This window comes from Protopterus annectens, chromosome 4.part0 (genome assembly GCF_019279795.1).
Source record: "Protopterus annectens isolate FY-2018-M chromosome 4.part0, PAN1.0, whole genome shotgun sequence".
NCBI lineage: Eukaryota > Metazoa > Chordata > Ceratodontiformes > Protopteridae > Protopterus > Protopterus annectens.
In genome coordinates this window covers 1,006,537,034-1,006,556,315 of record NC_056733.1, presented here as the reverse complement: position 1 = coordinate 1,006,556,315, position 19,282 = coordinate 1,006,537,034, and positions in this window count along the sequence as shown.

Sequence of the window (19,282 nt, the reverse complement as noted above, 5' to 3'; positions counted from 1 at the left end):
CTAATCTCCTATCCAGAACATCGGCAAGATGCTGTTGTGCATTCGCCAATGCCTGGATGCTGTCATTTAGGGTACGGATTGCGGACCTCTGCAGCCTCTGCCCCTCCTGGTTCTGCCGCTCGGCACGTGCCTGCGCCCGCCATTACAGTCTGGAACATGCGCCTGGTTATACCAGCTGCTGCACCCTGGACGGCAGGTGTATGTCTAGCGGTGCTCCCCACGGGCAGCACCTGCCACATGCCTGCGTGGCACTGCACCAGTCCTTACACTGGCAACATCGCGGTGTCCCCACACCTTCTGCAGCCACCACACATTCCTGCTCGGGGACAACAGACGCTGACTGACCGTCATCTATGGGCAACGGTGTTGGGGTATGTGTCGGCATCTGAACCGTGGTGCAGGGATGAAAGGGACGATGTGTGATGTTCTCCAGTGGCACAGTCTCTGCCTGTGACGACCCTGCCTGTGCCTCATGCACATGCTCATCACCACTAGTATCTGTGGGGACACTAGCATCAGATTGACCGCAGGAGGGGAACGCACCTACAGCACCTGTCAATACAAAGACATACCATCGGTTACAATACAGACACACACACACACACACACACACACACACACACACACACACACACACACACACACACACACACACACACACACACACACACACACACACACACACACAGCATGCATGTGATTATGCAGGTGGCATGCAGCATTCACACAACACAGACCAGTGAATGCAGACCAGACATTCATAGTGGCAGTATGTACACTGCCCTGGTGGGGACAGTACAACAGGCAGGTGTCATTTAGTAGGCATGCAGTACACACATTCATGGTAGTTTGCATGCATCAGCGTGATACACCGTGGTGGCCGCGGGCAAGTTGGGAGTACACATGGCTGCCAACAGTATGTAAAGTACAGCGCAAACATCAGAGGTATCATGTGGTCGAGTGAAGATGGTGTCCCACCGCATGCACCACATCATGATGGCTGTCATGGTGCAGTGTTATGTGTACAGTGTACAGATACAATGTATGTGTAACAGTGATGTCTGTGTAGGCACGTTTGCTGTGAGCTGTGTGCATAGCTGTACGGTGTGTGGTGCGGGCTCTGTGCCACTGCACAGTAGCAGGACACAGCTATGTGTCTGTGCGATGCGTGACCTGGACGCATTACATTGCCATGTCTGTAAGCCAGTTCAGCTGCTCAGCAGCACATATATGGTGGACATTGGAGGCACCTGTAGTAGCTGTGGAGAGGAATGTCATGTCACTGGTGTACTACATCAGATGTCCAGGGGATCCACTACATTGATGAACCCACTATGTGTGTACAGGGTGCAATGGTGAGTACCCACTGTGGATGTGCTGTGTGGCAACATGCCTGTAGGTATCAACCATGGCCTTGTCTGTCTGACTCATTGACAATTGTGTGTGGTAGACATTGTGCACACGGCCCTGTGGTGGCCCATGTGACATACACCCATACTAGTGTGACGCGGTCACATTCTCTACGGATATGCTGACAGTGTGTATGTCTGCTATGTTGTGCATAGGTCATATCATGGTGTGACAATGCTGCAGCCAGACATCCACGTGCATGGGACATGGCATGCGCCATGTCACAACGCGTGCACCCGATGCAGGGGCATGGGTCACATTGGTAACACCTGTGCTCTGGCCAGATCACAGCTCACTCTGTGGTACTGTGTCCATACTGCACTGGCATACCAATGCATACTACACATGCAGCCATTGTGTAACACCTACACCATTGTATGCATAGCTGAATGCACGTAACACACCAATTGGTTGTGTGGTGTCATACCACTCTACGGTAACGGGTGTATCTACTGTACATGGGTGGTGTGTATGTCGGGTGGTGCGAGCTGTATACCGTGACGGGGCACACACAGGTGAGCATGTCATGCCTAGACACATGGGGAATATCAATACAGCAGAACATGCGCTTGACTGGCAACAGACTTACCTGGAACAGACCCATGGACTTGCGCCACGCCAGACGAAACTGTAAAGGCATTACACAAAGGTATACACATTAGCCATTACTATCTCCACGGTCAGCACTGTGCATGACACATCATGCATGTGTGTGGTTGCATGTGCTATGCACATGTCTGCTAACACAACATAGCATACAATGGTTTGCATCTTGTGTGGCCATATACCTGGCATGTATTGCTATATCATGTGTTGTACTATGACACCCACACCCACGCCGCCTATCATACAAACATGCAACACTGACTTACCATGCAGCTCCAGGCTCATAGCTCGGGAGACACCCACCTCCACGATGGACGCAAGTGGTTCTGCGTGTTGTTCCGTGGGTGTCCCCAGACTGGCCAGGAGCTCCTCCGTAGCTGTGAGTCGGGGCTGTGTTGGTGGCCCACCACCTGTCCCACGCTGTTGCCTGGCGATTGCAGCGCACGCTGTCTTGCATGCCGGATCAGGTCTGTGCAGTGCCTGCGGATTTGTTGGTAGCTGCGGTTGGTTCCGCCCACGCTGTTCACCCTCCTGCACAACTCCTCCCACATCTCCTGCCGTTCTTGTGCCTGCTGTGGCACATGGCTAAACAGGGCGTTGTAGTTACTCTGGAGGTATGGTATGATGACCTCCTCCTCCTGTCGGCTAAATGGTGGAAGCCGGAACGTGGCATTATCTGGAAGACATAATGATGGTGGCAGGTCACATTCACACTGCTGTGCTGGCATACTGTTGGAAATGCATTGCTATGACATGTACGACATCTGCACAGTGATCTGTGAAGGGCATCGTGGCGGTGACACAGCCGATGTTGTGGCTTCACACCATTGAGCACTGGGTGTCACATCATATCTGTGTGCCACCCCATCACACTGTGCACGCACCATGTAGATGTTAGCCTGCCATGGACATGTGTACCTGGCTGCACCTATGTCCATATCAGTTGGCATATGTCCCCATGTGACGCCTGTGCTACTGTTCACCTGTACACTGTGTATATGTCAGTACACATCACGACTGTGTCCATTGTGAACGACAGCAGCGGCACTGTACACATACACATGGACACCTGCACATGCATGTGTTGTGCCATGTACTTCCACACAGCACTGTACCGGTGCTGGACAACTTGCCCCAGCTCACCTGTGTTACGTATGTGATAGACATGGAGCAATGTGTAACCATGACACATTGGCAGGAAAGGCCATGCATAGCATGTACACGCACACATTGTGCAGAGCATCACACAGCACCTGTAACATGACAGGGTGCATCGCCACCACATTACTACTGTGTATGGTTGATAGTGAGAGTGCCTTTTGTCCATTGCACCATGTGGGACTGTGATAGCTCATGCAGCCTTGCTGGTCATCTCTGCATGATATGGCAGGGTATGCCACATACATGGCAATGGGTGTGACCCACTCAGGGGCTGACGGTATTGGCAGGGTGGCTGTCCATTGCTTTTGTCATAGCTGTGTGAAAATGGACATTCCACATGTTTATCACCATGGTGTGGACACTGTCCTCCAGCGAGGTATGCTGTACGCTGCTTGTTGAGGGTGTGTGTGGTGCATGCAGGTATCACACATCCATGCATACACTGTAGCCCTGGCAGGTGCTATGTGCTGGGATGTTGATCGACACAGTGCTGTATGTGTACACACACCGCTATCCCATGCACATGGATATCTGCCTGAACTGATGTGGGTAACACATATGTGTACATACATTGCCCGCTGCCACCCACATGTCTGCTGCTGCACTACACACCGCCATCCCTCCCTGTGTGAATGTGGTGTTGGCCTCAGCAGAGGTATCCATGTATGGGGACATGGATGTTCACATAGCAGGCCCACTGATGGTATCGCCGATCTCACCATACACATATGATGCACCCTCACACATACGCACCCATTCATATTGTTGTTCACAATGGTGACACGGCTATATTGCTATGCCGGAGCCATTCACAGACATACATACACAGAGGCATGCACGCCCATCTGTGTCATTGGCCGGACTATTGGTGTGGTTTGGCACCTAACGTGTTTGACTGCAGGTGGCGCAGACCTACTGTGCACATGTCTACATGGTAGGCCTGTTCTACGGTAGGCATCTGTGATGTGCTGTGCACATCTCATACCTGCACATTTGCTTGTTGTCCATCGGTCCACAGGCCAGTGGTGGGACATACAGGGATGTTGTGGAACATATGTACATGCGACCCTGTACAACTGTGACGCTAGCCTCTCAGATGCTCATGTGTCGTGGACGTGAACACCGTACACACACATGTGGTTGTGGGCCGTCCATACCCATCTCCACCTGTGGGTTGCTATCATCCCACACACTCCTTGTACTGTATGTTCAGGCTATGCAGCTATGTGGGGCTTGTGTGCATACAATACGATACTATGTGCCTTTGCACCCATCACAGACATTGTCACACAGGTACACCGCAGCCATACACATCGCAGATTGTTGTCAGCATGTCACATGTGGTACACACCTAACACATCTCCTGCGGGACATGGTACTCTGTATGGGCATGTCCAGTAGTGACATACCACAGCTACCCCTACATGACGGCTATGCAGGACATGTCTGTGTACATCTACTGTGACATATACACAAGCAATGCCCCCTACCTACATCACATGGTACTACCTGTGGAGTATGTGTGTCTGCATCCATGCTATGGCCATAGATGACAATTGTACATCTATATGTGCAACATACCTCAGTGGGGTTGTCATGAGCACATGTTCCATGTGTCAATGCATTGTTTGTGTCTGTTGGGCAGTCATTGTTGTGCATGGTTTACATGGCTGACATAGTGTACTGTGTCTGATTCCAGGTACTTCATTGGGCTACCAGCATTGTACATTTCTACAGCACATTCCAGCCATCATGTAGCCAGCTTAGATGACAGTGGAGGTGTTCCGCCATGTGCACATATGTCACACGGTACAAGGGTGACTGACACACATTGTCTGGCCTGGGTTCTGACTGCTGTGGATGTGTGTACCGGTGTTGACAACCATGACTGCACCAGATGGTGTCTTCTGGATGTGTGACATTCACAACAAACACCCACATTCACATAGCAGCACATCGCCCACGACAATTGACATTCCTGCCTGAACACTGTGTACGGTATGTTTGTATGACCACTGCATATATCACTGGTGGCCACCAGCATGGCTGCCTACAACAGCAGTGTGTATCCTGTGCAAACATGGTTACACCAGTCACACCACACCTGTGCCAGCTGGCCCTGTAGTGGGTGACAGTGCAGTTCCATTCATCATGTAACAGTATACATCGTGCACCAGTATGTTGCAGACATGTGAACGGCTGTGCTACTCAACATATGCACACATGACACATCACCTGGTACACCGTGGTTCTGCCTTGCCACCTGCTATTGTGACCACCCTGTGATGACATTGTACGCCCACATGGACGTGGACATGTGATGGCTCAATGGTGAATTAACCGTCCAGGTGTGTGTCTAGCCAGGTGTCCAGTAGCCACTGGTCTGCATGCAGGGATAGTCTACATTGGCCTACTCTGTCACTGGGACTGTTGACTATGGTCATACTGTTGTTATGCAGGCATGTGCTGTTTGTCCAGTCTGATAGTCGTGTTGAACCACACTACGGGGGCACACATGACGGTGGACATCTGGCTAAGGTGTGCAGCCCACATGTACATCTTCTCATGCTATGCTGCCTGTGCAGCGGTGTCACATGTCTGCCTCTGGCAGGGCTGTCACAGGTAGGCACAGCATGCAGTGATGTGTGACAATGCTTACACCCTCCACTGGGTTGTACAGTAGCACTGCACACACAGTACAGCACACATGTCATTTATCTACGGTGCCTGGGACCTGCCTCCATGCCCTACACGGCACACCTGCCAGTCCAGATTGTACACAGATCATACCTCCCAGTCACATACCTGACTGCAACACACACAGGTGGGTGGTTCCCACACCACACCGTGATTTACACACATACTGTATTTTCCCATGACACATTGCATCATAGGTAGTCCATGTTCAGATACCCATGTTTGTGGCCACTACACACATTGTGACACGCGACAGTGCAGACACTGTACACCACAGGTTACATGCCAGTCGGGTTGGCATGCTGTACATTGCACCTGGGACAGTTGCTACTGCTATGTATTGCCAGCAACACGACCTTCCCTAGTATGGACTCCCACGCACTCCACACATGCTTGGCCATGCAGTACGCATAGCTGGGTGACACATTACACGACACATACCATACCTGCACTACCCTCAGCATGCACCAAACCTCCATGTGTCTGTATGCTAGGCCTACACACCTCCCCTCTGTTTGCTGAACATCCATGCTTACCATCCCTGCTAGCCACACCCTAAGCACACAACCATAGCAGCATGCATGGTACATACACACTACAGCCGGTATTACTGACATCCACTGACAGAGGTAGTTGAGGGCATGGCACCCCGTCCGATGGACAGTCTATGTGCCTATGCCAACAGTGATCACAGTGCACTTCTGCTACATTTACACACTGGTAGGGACCATGCTATTCCACACTGAGACATGGTGGTGCTGGCATTTTCACAGACGCCACAGTGGTATTCCTGTTCCATGCACACGTGCTGTATGGGCACATGTGCAGGCTGTTGCACGGTAGTTTTGTTCACCTGTGTGTTGTGTGTCACTTGACAGTCATGGTGTGTCCTGCTGGTGCATGACATACTCCACAGCTAGCTACCTACACATGACTGCCAGACATTGCAGTGTGGGCCCTCACGCAGTGTGGTGGTATGTCTCTGCTGTTTGACTACATCCACATTCAATGCAGCATACCACGGTCATGCAGGCATTGACGACACAGATGTTGCTGGCATCCTGCCTGCCAATGGGGTACCTACCAACAATACACACTCTCACTCACTACAGGGTTCCAATCCTTGGCTGGACATTGTATTAACCCTGTGGACACATACATAGTACTGTCATGCACATGTTATGTCTGGGAACACAGTCCCAATGTCACCTCCAACCGCCGGAGTTGTTGTATCCCGCCAACCTGGCTGTTACATGTCTCTGCAGCAGCACACGTCAGTGACTGCTAGCCCATTCATGTACGTTGTGCACCCTGACCACCACACTACCACATCTATCACACTACACATGGATGGTACTGCATTGCACGTATGGGGCTGCATCTCTACACCCATGACTGGGCCATTCAGTATGGCACTGGGCCACATCTTGACATACATGCTTCACACACTCAATGACTACCTGCATGCCTTTCCTGGCACCCTTGTTGGGCTTCTGTGCGCCACAGCACACCACATCCCATGCTGGCCACCTGTCATATTATTGCATGGGTGGTTGGGGTGGTACAGAGGGTATCACATCAGACATGATCCGCCTTTGCCCTTCAGCACCATTCCACTTTATGCTATTGACAGTGTACACATCCAGCATCACATCGGACCCTATGTATCGGCATGTTACGCCATGTGCCTTCTGTACAGTTCACACAGTGGTGCAGGCATATCATGCTGACTACAACATTTCAGGGACGTGTGGCATTGCACGCCTCAGACATGTGGCCCCTCATGCTCAGTATTTGCATACGCACACTACCTGCTGTCACACAGTACTGTACATGCCTACATGTACCACTTCTACATACCTGGCAGCATTCTAGCTCAGCCTGTTCATGTTGCTGACACCCATACAGGTGTCAGTGTGGCAGATATATCATGTAGATATCATTGCATCAGTTACATCACACATAGTGCATACACATCACCTTTGCATACTGACAGTCATGCGGTGTGTATCACATGGATACTGTCCCTATACAGGCATATCACGCCGTACATGGTTGATGTACACACACATGGCCCACATGGTGCTGTGGTTGCCATATTACACCATAGCGTGGGTACACATGTGCAGGACTACACATTTCTGGACCGTATGTCTAGCTGATACCTTGGGTGCCCTTGTACCTGTGCCATACACACATGTACACGCAGGTCCGTGTTACAATGACACATGTGTGGTGTACCTTACACAATGGATACAACGTTACATGTCTCAGTATAGTCATGCTGTGCTCTCTACCCAGCTCAGACAGTTGACATATGCAAATGACAGTCATGTAACACATCTGTGCTCACCTGCATGCCACTAACACAGGGGTGTAATGTACTCTGCCATGGGCCATGTTCTCCACAGTACTGATGCATGTAGTACTCCTACATGGCGTTTGCTGTGGGCAGGGGAGTAGCAGTCCTGCATGTGTGCACACATGCCACATTGCTCAGCCCGGCGCCTGTGTGACATCCACAGACTGGACACACACCATGCTGTGGGACATAGGTCCTGTGCACATCCCACAGGGGCACACTGTGTCACTAGTCGTGGTGATAGCTGCCTTGCTGGTGGGTGACACACACCCATGGTACCACCACAGCGGACGATTGTATAGACATGACAGTTGACATCCAGTTCTGCCGCTCAGTGGACACTACCATGGGGTGTCAGTACTGTGTACATTGCACATGTGTTTACACACGGCCCTGCTGGACATCATTGTGGCACACATTGCACCTGCTATGGAACGCTTGGACATGGTCACTTGCTGTTACCTCCATTTCGGGTACCTATTCTGCTACTACATTGTCCCATATGTGCAGGCCATACATATCTTGTGTATGTATATAACATTAGCCCATCGCCCATCATGCATGCTATGCCTGTGATACTGTCTATGATTTGTGAACATATTCATCATGCCAGCTTTGCATTACACATAATTGACATAGTCGCCCCTACCGCGTGATAGGTGCACGCCAGGCGCACATTCCGTGTGACATCGACGGTATATGCCCATGCACATGTGTGCTGTGACACTATACATAAATGTCCTATCCCCTGCTGTGGCACTTCAGTGTTGGATATCCACTGCCAACATCGGCGTGGGTGGTGGCATTGTTCTGTGTTTGCAACCCCTATGGCAGACCTGGGGTAGGGTTACCACCTGTGCCTCTTTGCAAGGGACAGTCCCTCCTTGGGCAGTTGTGTCCTGACAAATGTATCACAAATGGCAAATGTCCTGAGATTGTGGGACATCACTATATCCCATTCTTATGTAAGAGTTGCATAACATACTTATTTATGTATGTACATTCCTAACTGTTACAAGACACACAATAAGCAACTGAACTGCTACAAGACTACACATTTCATTATGCAAAAGAGTAGAGTTCTAACCTTTGTACTGACCATGGGTATGTGTCCACCTGTAACATCTGAAGTGTGTCCCGACGATTTCCCACTTTGGCCTTTTGAAAGGGTGGCAAGCCGCCCTGGGGTTATCGCTGGTGTTTACATGTTGTCCCACTGCTGTGCACACGTTGTCCACAGTTGTTGGTATGCTGCGCGCTTTAGCATTACATATCCAACCTTCGCCTCTCTGCCTGATGGACAGGTACCTTTACCTACACACACCGATCACATACTGTACAGATTCGCCATACGTATCGTGCGTTACACACCAGTACATGCCGTGGGTTCGACATACCTTTCCGGCCTTTTGTTTTGATTTCGCCTCTATTCCCCTTTTTCTCTTTGTCTACTTTGTCTGCGCTCGTATGAACATACGGTTTGAATATCCAGGGGTCTTCCTTATATTCGCTGCCGCCTGATGCATGTGGGTTAATCAGGCCAATAGCTGTTCCTCGGTGTGTACTTATGCGCATATCAGCGGTGATCCCCTTCCTTTCGTTACGGCCGGCACTAGGCCATGGTTCTTTCCTCGTGTGGCCGTTGGTTATTTGCAATACCTTCGTGAGGATGGTATGTATTGTATCATGTTTGTGTGACTGCATCCGCTATGTGTGTTGTCGGGTACATTTCGCTGTGGTGTTAGCCGTGGATTGTGTGTGTTGGGTATGGTATTGTGTTCGACATGTGGGTCCCCGTGTCCTGGCGGCGACTGCCGATGGCGTTGTGCATTCAAATGTGTTACATGGCTGTTATTTTCCTGTACATAGCTTAATGCATGGATGCATGAGCCGCTGCTAGTGTTTCCCAGGAGCTTGTTGTGGGTATGCCGCTGTCATTCACTGCCTGTATGTGTTTGCTACTGTTTTAGCTGTTATCCCTTTGATATGTGCAATGGGGTATATCTGCGGATGTGGGTGACGGGTACGGTGTGTGAGTCTTGCATTTATACATACCAGATATGCTTGTGTGTGTGCTCCATCCGTGCTTGGGGAGCCGCGGGTTACCTGTGTGTTGTACCAGGAATGTTTGTTTTGTTGATGTCGCCTGCTGTCGGTATCGCCTGCATGTGTGCTTCCTGCACGTATTCCTCCTTCACATCGGGTTATATATCTGCGGATGTTCGTCCGCGCCTACCATCCATTGGCATTTTGTCGCTGATAGTTACGGTGATTGTGGTCCTATACTTGGGGCGGACTGTATGCTACCGTAGCCTCCTATTCGTGTGCCGCTTGCTTACGCCACGGTCGTGGAACACACCGCGGTATTTACCGGACCGTGACTGTTCACGATCGGTGCCGGATGGCACATTCGTATTTTCGCCGCACATGCCTGATGCTGTGTAACGCTGCCGACGGACCGTGTGGAGTGTACGTTATGGCCGCCATACCTACGGTCGTGGTTTGTACATGCGTCCTTTGCATCTCCGGTTTGCTATGGCCCTGTGGTACACTTTGGGACATTTGCGCTTTGCATCATTTTACGCCGCCACGCATAGCCACTGAGGAGATGTCGCTACTACTTTGTGGGTACTGCTGTACATACGCCTATGGTTCCTGTACTGTATGCCTACGCCTGTTATTACACTGCTGTGACATGTCACCTTCATACACAGTTTACACTGGCACACACATTACACACACACAGCGGAACACACGACAACCTCACCTCACACATACACATATTGCCGCCATGGCTGTCAACCTTCTATTTCCGAAGTGGGGAACACACACAGTAGTAATGTGAAACACATGGGCATAATGTGGAACACATAGTAATGGCATAGTGACAACTTCAGCTAAGTAGGTCATAGGTTGATTATGATATGCTGATTTACTTACAGTGAAGAACCTTTACTAACTTACTATGAGTACATTCTATTTACCAGGATGTCATTTATATACATTCCTAACAATGGTTGTTTGAGAGACATTTTCAATGTGGAACTTGGAGGAACTGCGAGGAACATGCACTGTTTTACACCCCAGATGAGGTACGCTCCTCATAATGTCGCACACTTCACTGGTATGCTTTCCGCCGCACCGACGGTTGGACACAATACCTACGTTGGCGCATCGCCGGTGGCGGCGTGTATCTCCGCACTCATGTCCTATGGATATGACACGCACATATGTAGGGTTGCCACCTTTCAAATGGCCAAGGTGGGACATTTTTAGTAGGTACGCCAGGTTTTGCATGCCAACACATACCCACGGCCAGTACAGAGGACAGCGATTCACTTTTTGACGGAATACAAAGCTGTAGCATTACAGTTGCTTATTCTGTTTATTATCATATTTAGATGTTTCTTCTACAAAATAACTGTTTTCTGCAACTAATAAAGTAATTATGGGAAATGGTTTTGTCCTACAATCTCAGGACATTTGCCATTTTGTCATTGTTTTTGCAGGACACAACTGCCCAAAGGTGGACTGTCCTCACAACGTGGGACAGGTGGTGACCCTACACATATCCCGCTACTGTACCGCGGACCGGTGACCATCCCGACACGCGGATATGTATTGCTGCAGGTTAACATTTCCATGGCTGGCGTTACCTGCCCTGCCCACCCTCCAGGATGATCGGGTTGTCGGTCACTATGTTTAATATGTGGTGATTTCGCCTCTTACTTATCTGTGACCTTGCATCCCTGGGTTCCATATTACCCTGTTGTCCTTTCTATGTGTGTATGCGCATATATTTCTACATGTGTACTGATATGTATTTCCGTGATCTGTGTATGCAAATGCGCACATGTGTGGTCGACTTGCGGCGATAGTGGCAGCATATGGCTACGCCTGTGCTGTTGAACCGGGCGGCGTTGAGGTGTTGGCGCTCCATGCTCTGCTGACTATTGGGTGTGCAGTGTTTGGCCGGTGCCTTTGTTGGAGTCACACATACGTCCGCACATACGGTACACATTACGGGCGGACATGTTTGTGTGGCGCCCATTTTACTGTGTGTGCAGGTCAGGAGGTGTCAGTCCATGGGGCCTACACTGTCAAAGTATGTGCTATGCGCTCCCTCTTTGCCAGGGCGTAGGCATATTGGGTACGCCTCTGTCTACCTACTGGGGCTGGCTCAGTGTGTCCGTGGCGCCGCACGCCCTGTGCCTGTGCTTGCCCTGGCAGTTGTGGCGGGCTTGGTGGCCCTCCGGCATTATGTCCCTGCAGCAGCTGTTTCCGCAGAATCATATTGTGTAGCATACAACATACTATGAATATGTGGGCACTTGTGCCTGGAGAGTACTGCAAGGCTCCACCGGATGTATCCAAGCACCGGAACCGTGATTTCAAGATCCCAACACACGCCTATGATTATTCTCGCTTGTGCGTGTGCCTCATTATGGCGTTCTTGCATGTGTGTGTGTGCATTTCTGATGGGTGTCATCAACCACGGCTCCAGTGCGTAGCCAGCATCCCCCACAAGGTGACCTTGTGTGATGTCCCCACTGGCAAATACCTGATACAGCTGTGAGGCATGCCAGATATGGGAGTCGTGGTAGCTTCCAGGGCTGCCAGCACACACATCCATGATAATGCCCCACGCATTGCACACGACCTGGCAATTGATGGAGGGGTATGCCTTGCGGTTTATGTAGCGCCTACCCTGCTCCCCAGGTGGTGACTTGATTTCTATGTGCGTACAGGCTATCGCACCCAGGACCTCCGGGTATTGTGCCACACGGTGGAAGCGGCGATATTGCTAGCCAACTCCTCCTGAGATGTGGGGAACTTTATGTGCTCATGGGCATGTGGAACATGGCATCCAGGAACTGGTGTAGTACCCTGGATGCTGATGCCTGTGAGATGCCCATTATGTCCCCGGTGGGCCTTTGAAAGGTACCTGTAGCCAGTATTCGCAAGCTCACACATACCTTTGTGTCCACTGGGATGGGCCCTCTGTTGTCTCTTGTTCTCAGGCGGCCGGCACAGCTCCACTATTTGCTGTAACGTGTCCCTGTCCACCCTGTAGCGCTCTACTATCTCCAGGTCTCGCAGCCCCTGGTAGGTCACCCTTGGTCTGAACACTCTCCTTCTCCTGTGAGGCCTACGGTAGTTGTCGGCACCACCCTCCGCAACTCCGCCTGTCTCTGCCACATACCTATGCATCACGGGCACGGCGGCACCCAGCATATACATGTTAAAAGTTCCCCGCCTGTTTACACCCTACGGTGCGGCGCTTTGGGAAATCGCTGTGTGTTGTGCGATTCACATTTATTACTGTTGTGCTGTATACCCGGTGATGTCATTGGGTGTGTCAGCGCCCTATCCATGGATTATTTCCGTGGTTTTACGCTTGCAGCTGCAACGGTACTGCCTGTAGTGTAACATTACAGTTGCCTGCATTGCCTTCGCCTGGCATCTTACATTACTGCATCCTGCACGCACATGGCATATGATGCATTTTATCTGCGGCCGCAGTTATGCTACCTCTGTACTTGGCTGTGCTATTTCGGTTCTTTGCTCTTTGCATTTCTACTACATCCCCTATTATCTTTGCTCTCATATGCCTCCCTTTCCCGTTCTGCAGGAGTCTGCATGCAGACTTATCAGCTGCCGGCGCTTGCCCTTCCTGCATTGATTGGTGTTTATTGGTCTTTACGTATAAATTTACTCTGCTTCCGTGATTTCCTCGATTCTCCGCATTACCTTCCTATATCCCTGGTTGTTGCCGGTGAGGCCGCCACATGACTGGTTTCGGGAACGAGTCGCCCTCGTGCACATGCATTTGTACGCCGATTCTGTACTGTCAGCGATCTATTTCCTAACACGCCAGTCATGATGCTGTAATATGCATTGTACAGCCCAGATTTGCTGTCCTCCAATATCCTTCCTCCTACAGTGGCACACCCTGTGTGGTTGACATGTATCTCGTAGGCCACTCCTCGGTGTAGTACCGCTACGCCGCTTGCTCCATCCTTACGCTGGCGCTGCTTTTGCGATTCACTATTATCTGCCTCATTTGCATGGAATTGACTACTAATACCTGGTTACGGCGCCGACACCGCCTCCACTCCTTGACAACCATTGCGCTGGGGTTGCAGCTTTACATACATACTATGGTGTGTGGTGGCTGTGCAGCTGATTTGTGTTCTAATGCTCTTTTCGGACATTATCATATTATTTCATTGCTTTACAACTTCTGTGCACACATCCCGGGTCTGCTGTTCTTTCTACGCACGCGCCATTTATGTCATTTTTACATTTTGTGCATATTTTCTTTGGACATTCTCGGTGCCTTTCCACATTGGCATATTGCACCTATATGATACCTGACTTTGACAGCCTTCCGTTACTCCTCCGGTATGTTTGGGTAAATGTAAACCGCTTTTTTGGTTTACATTGCCGCGCCCTTACGCTTACGCCTTACTTCGTGGATCGCTATTGCCCTCATTTGCATGGTGCAATACCGCACACAGTGTGTTTTGTATACCTACGCCGGGCGGGACGGTCCGGCGCACGCCGGTAGTGCACGTGAAATTCATTCATACCTGAATCGCTAAGCAGCCATATTTGGCGTTATAACGCCGACGCTATGCTGGCGCCTGGCGCAAGGTTCATGAATCCCGGGGTTTGTATATAAAATGTATCACTGTCTTTTACTTGTAAAGAACAACTTTATTTTGGATCTAAAAGAAATAACAGTTGCAACTGCCATGGTATGCTGTGAATAAATGGTTAGTTTGTTAATTTAGGTTCAAAATATTAACACTGCAAAAGGTTCCATGCCTGAGTCCAAGTGACTTAAAGCAGTGTTATAACTTTAGTAATTTTCATGAATTTATATTGACCTGATGTTTTCTTTAAAGCCAGACATAAAACATTTCAGTTCAGGAACAGAAACTAATATTAGAAAGTGGAAGTGAAGCCGCTTGGTGCAGATTTCAAATACGGCAGCAAATATATTCATGATAAGTTCTAAAGCAATTGCTTTGTATTCTTTGAGAGAAAAGTATTAAATCTTGCTGGACTTACAATGTAGTCACATTAAATGTATAGTCATAAGTCAGGTCCAATAGTATCTCCCCAAAACAAATTATTATAACAATTTAAAACTTGCATTTAAAAAAAAAGATATTGCTATGGCATGGTAGATACAAATAAAAAAAATCTTATATGTAATATAATATAATATAATATAATATAATATAATATAATATAATATAATATAACAAGGGGAGGCAGTATGTCCACTGCTTAATCTTTCTGTTTCAATCCCTGATTGGTTCCCATCAGTGATGCGTTCTGTATACAGTCTGCATGTTCCATGTGTTTTTTTTGGGTCTATATTAGAAGCATAAAAGTGCTTTTGAGCGAACACGTAAAGAGCGACACATATTCATCAAACCACATTTAAGCAATTCAATGAATATGTCACAGGGCAAGGAGGTAGTTGACCAACTACACCGAGTTGCCCTTTCCTTCACTATAGTGCGGTCTCAGAGTTGGTATATTTAGTTAGGGGTAGTGGTGGTCACAGCTCCCACATTGGGGGGTGTGGGGTGCCCCCTACCTGATAATGCTTTTTAATTTTAATTTTTTCCAAATGGCCACGTGAATTTTTTTCACTAGGAAAATATTTGATCTTGTGGCCATTCGCTATTTACAGATTTCATATATTACGTGTCGACTTTTATGTAGTCACACATATGCGCTTTCATTGTTATGATATAGGCCTGTTTTTTTGACCAGTTACGGTTTGCTCCAGTATTCGAATGACGTGTCCATATGTGAATTAGCTATCCTCTGAAGAGAGTTTAGGACCTCATTTCCAAAAGACTTGCTGTCAGTGCAAGTGACCACTTGCACTGAGGACAGGTGTTTTGGAATCTGGACTCCATAGTAAGCCTGGTCATAGACAGGCCTTACACCAAAGTAAGTCACTTACACTGATAGTAGGCCTGTTGGAATCAGAGCAGACTTACACTGAAAGCAACTCTTTTGGAATTTGGCCCTAGGTGTGAATTTTTATTTGTATCCCTCAAGGGACTGGTTCTTTGAGTTATGCTTAATCTTCTGGCTCTAGTACAAGGAATAACATAAAGTAGGTGTCAGAAGTACAAGAAAATGATTTTTAGGTAGCAAAATAATTTATATGCAGACAGCACTGAAATGTTTCAAGGATCAGAAATGTGATTTGTTTCCTGGATTTGTGAAATGAAACTAAAACATTGAGTAAAAAGGTCACATAGAAAATCTAATCTGTTAAAAAACAAAAAGAAAAATCTAGCAAAGCTAAACTTTCCACTGTGTGATTCCTTAAACCTCTTGTATTAGAGGCAACATGGAATATATGCAAATTACCCTTTAAGGACATCAGGTGTTTTAACTAAAGTAAATGGCAATTCTAAATGTCCATGACTTTTTTCTTTTAAGTCTATTTATGGACAATTTCAGGCCAATAAAGCAACAAACACCACTAGCTGTGGACATGCATGTTTCTGCCTTTTTATGACATCAAAACTAGACTTTCCACTGTATGATTCCTTAAACCTCTTGTATTAGAGGCAACATGGGATATATGAGAACTGATATATGTATCAATAAGCCCATAGATGTATTTGTTCTAGCATTCAAATCAATACATTGGAAATTTACAAATATATTATGCTACATGTGCATATGAACTGCAGAGCTGGGAAGTTTTCTATATTTTTGTAACATAACATGTCCATGTTATAACTCTTCATGAATAAATAATCTGTAATAATTCTACTCAAAATCTGAGTTCAAATAACCTAGATATGGATGCAGTGAAATATTTTGGGATGGATGTACATAAAATACAGAGCTGTTCTAGCACCATTTTGACATACAATAATACAAGTTTTTTTCTTTGTTTTTTTTTTTTGGCCCCTGTAGATCATTGACTGTAGTGATCCTATTCAGCCACTGTAGCTAGATAGCACATGCATATAAGTACTGAGCACAAGCGAGAACAGTGCTATTTTGTATAGTCAGCCGGAGTGAATGCAGTCATGAATGGAGATGCACATGTGAGTATGTTTGAAGTAATGTGTGAATCAATTAGCTTAAATACTTGTTCTAGTTACAGTTCCTGATGTGTTTATGTACAATAAATAACTTGAAACCCTACACCACTTCATTGTCTCTTTTGAGCTACAACAGAATGGCATTAAATATACTGATCCCAAGGATATTGCCAATATCCTGGCAGATCGATTCAGTGCAAATGTCATCCCCCTTACCCCCCCCCCAAAGGGCCCATCTCAATACCGAAAGATTGCCAAATTCCGGTAATAACGGCCACACAGGTAAAAAACGCACTCTCCAAAGCTAAGAATAAAGCATCCATGGGACCAGACAACATCCCAGGCTGTGTACTACATGAACTACAAAATGAACTGGCACCTCACCTAAGTGTCATGTTTAATCATAGCCTCACCTCAGGCTTCATGCCCACTGAGTGGCGCACAGCTGCAGTTATCCCACACCACAAGGGTGGATCCACCTTGGATCCTGGGAACTACTGCCCCATCAGTCTGACGAGCCTGATCTGCAAGGCCATGGAACGTATTATCATGGAACTTCTAAACAAAGACATTGGCAACCTTCATACACTGGAACCCATGCAGTTTGGGTTTGTGAAGGGCAGATCTTGTCTCCTGAACCTGACTAACTTCTTCGAATCAGTTTCCAGAGCTGTGGACAAGGGTAAGGTGGTCCACACAGCCTATCCGGACCTCACCAAGGCCTTCGACACCATCCCCCACTCTGGAATCATAGATAAACTTACTAAACTGGGCATTAATCCCTACATCACTTGATGGGTTGCCAACTGGCTTACTGACAGAACCCACACTGTAAAAGTAGCCAACTCCAAATCCAGCTCAAGACAAGTGACAAGTGGAGTACCTCAGGGTTCAGTCCTGGGACCGCTCTTGTTTGGTATCTACTTCTCTGTAGTACAGGCCAACACTAAGGCACTCTGACTACCAAAGTTCACAGATGACTGCAAACTGGGAGCCATTACTGAATCCCCAAATGATGTGGATATTCTACAATAGGGCCTTACAGAAACAGATGATTGGTGCCAAAGCCAGGGGCTCAAGCTCAATGCCAAGAAATGTATGGTTATCCCCTTTGGGAAAAAACATGTACCTGTGAATTACCACATAGGTGGCAGTACACTAAACACCAAAAGTGTGATAAGAGACTTAGGGACACAGGTTGACAGTGGTCTCATCTTTGATAACCACATTGCTACAACAGTCAGGAAATCCTTCTATGTGGCACACCTCATCACTAAGGGCCTTTCATCCAGTAAAAAGGAGGTCATTTTCCCACTGTACTCATCCCTCATTAGACTCATTATAGAATACAATGCCCCGTTTGGTATGTACCTCTCAAGACATCTGCAACAACTGGAAAGGCCACAGAAATACCTCACTAAAAGAATCACAAGCCTAAAGCAGATGCCCTATGCTGATGGTCTAAAAATACTCCACCTATACTCTGTCACATATCGTCTAATCGGAGGCAATCTCTGCTTAACATACAAGGCCATGTGAAACCCAGAGCTGTTGTACATGCTACACTTAAAGAAATCCCAATCCCTCAGAGCCACATGCTCCAGGGATCTAAACCGTGTCATCACAATGAACAAAACATGCTAGAGGGATTGGTTCCTGACCCAGAGACACCCCAGACTCTGGAATAGACTGCCCATACATGTCAAGCAGAGCGCCTCTTTTGCCCTCTTCAAAAGGAACCTTGACGACTGGATGGGGGATAGAAAATTCACCCAGGGAATCACGTCAGTCACCCTGCTAGACAGGGGTCCAGGGAAGTAAATACTGTGGGAAAAAATAGCCAGGGCATTGTTATGGCTAGGCTTGTATAGGCCCTAGGGCCGATAACCTAGTAACAACCTATGAACCTATGAATGCATGGGACAAGAGACATGGTGCCAGAATGGGATTC